Here is a 2,231-nt window from a genome sequence, read left to right as displayed (position 1 = left end):
TGCTTCTATGTTTTTAAAGAGCCTGAAGTGTGTTGGGTATAGCTACTTACGTGAATTTCATGTTTTTTCTTTTTACCAGTGTGCCACTTAGAGAGTTTTGACACTTGACCTGCTTTCTCTTTGATCCACTGTATTCATTGCCTGCTATGTTCAAATGCTGTTCCTACAACCCTTTCTTTGTCTGTATTCCCTGCTACATGCGTTGCCTGAGACCTCTTCTGGGAAGTCTTGTCTGTGGTTGTGTGTCTTATAGCCCTGCAGTATTGTAGGTGCCTATTGATTTGTCTGTCCTTCTCAACAGACTGTACCCCTTCAGAACTATGTCCTACTAGGTGCCTAGTAGAAACACAACAATACTTTTTGTATGAACTAAATCATAAGTAACTTCTGAGGCTGTTGTTGACTTTGAGTTGATAGCCAAGGTACCTGATAGACAAGGTACAAGTTGTTGGTAGGCAAGGTCTCATAAGTAGAAAGAGGCCAGTGTGGGGGTTGTGGTGGTGGTGGTTAGGTGTGTTTGGATAGGAGAAGTGTCCAAGATAGAGATGAGGTCAAGAAACTGGGGCTTGGGAAATTTAAGCTGAGGATGGACAAATTTAGAGTCTGAAGAGGTCTGGATGGGTGTGGGTTGCAAATACAGCTGAATCCTTTGGCTCTGGAAGGGACAGGGACAGACCTTCAGCTTGGCATCTTTTTTTTTTTTTTTTTTTTTCTGGTTGCCAGGGCCATCAGGAAGACACAGTAGGCCTGCTGGCTGTTTGGGTGTGGGAGAAGTTGTGGACTCAGAAGGACAGTGCCAGAAATGCAGAGAAGACTCACACTCCGTACCATGGGGTTGACCCTAAGTGGAATTTGAAGAGGAGGAGCCTCATATTCAGGAGGAGAGGAGGAATAAGTTACTGCCTGGTGGAAAAACCCCAAACTACAAGTTTGCTAGAGCTATGCAGTCTTTGTTTTGGTTTACTCCCAAATACGTGCTCCTTTTCTTCCTTAAAAAACAAACAAACGAACAGAAAAAACATAGACTCATTATAAAAACTCCAAATTGCTCATTAAAAAAGTTACTATAACTATTCAGCATCTCATCCGCCCCCCTTTCACACACACACTCTCAGGTCCCTTAGCCTTAAAAGGCATCCCCAGATACTCATCTCCCCCAGCTGCTCAGGGTCTGGCTTCCAGGAAAAACCCAGCTGGATCCCAGCTGACTGTCCCCTCTTTCCCAGAAGTGACCCGAGCCACCAGGGTTACTGTGGCCCAGAGCGTCCAAGCAACCCCAGAGGCAAGACTGTTATTTCAGTGCTTGAAAAGGAAATAGTCCTATGTTTGAAGAGAAGTCGTTCAGGACCTCTCAGGCTAGGAACACAGAATGGGATTCATATTCAGCAATCTCAGCATCAACCATTTTAAGTCACAGTTTGAAGAGGACTTGGAAAAAAACTCTCATTACTAAAACCCAGAAATGAGCCACATTCTAGAATCTGGAGAGTTTCTCTCCTGTGAATGCAGGTCCTCTCCCTTTGGTCATGGAATAGTAAACTCCTAGAAAATAATAACTGACAGAAAGTTAACAGATGAATATGTTGAGTTGCTTTGCTGCTGTCATAGAGGATACTACAGTTGAAGAAAACACACCAAGTTTTCTCAATTCAGAACAAGTGTTTGGGAAGGCACAGAGNAAAAAAAATTATAAGTTACATAAATTATGTACAATTATAACAAAGTTTGAAAATACAAGAAGGATACATTTCAAATTCAGGATATCGATTTTTCAAGGAGTGGGAGGGGAAGGAGATGGGGGATTGAGATTGTGGCTGCAACTACCACGTCGTATTTTTAAAATAAAATTCTGAAGCCAATATGACAAAATGTTAAAATTTATTAAATTTTTGCAATAATGCACAGATGTCTGTTTTATTATATTTTGTTCTCTTTGGTGTTTTTGAAATGTAAAATTAAGGAGACATATGAATGTAAGCATCTAAAAATTATGCCTCAGAGAAAAACGGTTGTTAATGACTCAGCTCATCTACTCTTAGGCTTTTCAAGCAGAAATCCTTTTTCATTAAATTTTGCCTAACCAATGCAGTACCTCTGGGAAATCACTGGAAGAGAGGAGAGGCTGCAAGAGGGAGAAGAAATGCAAACAAATACAAGTCTTTGGCTACCAGCAGGTTTTTATTTTCTCCCAAATGGGAACTCTTTGAAGGAAAGGATAGTCTTTGATCTTC

Source organism: Galeopterus variegatus, unplaced genomic scaffold (assembly GCF_000696425.1).
Source record: "Galeopterus variegatus unplaced genomic scaffold, G_variegatus-3.0.2 Scaffold802, whole genome shotgun sequence".
NCBI classification, from domain to species: Eukaryota; Metazoa; Chordata; class Mammalia; order Dermoptera; family Cynocephalidae; genus Galeopterus; species Galeopterus variegatus.
Note: the sequence above shows the minus strand (reverse complement) of the source record.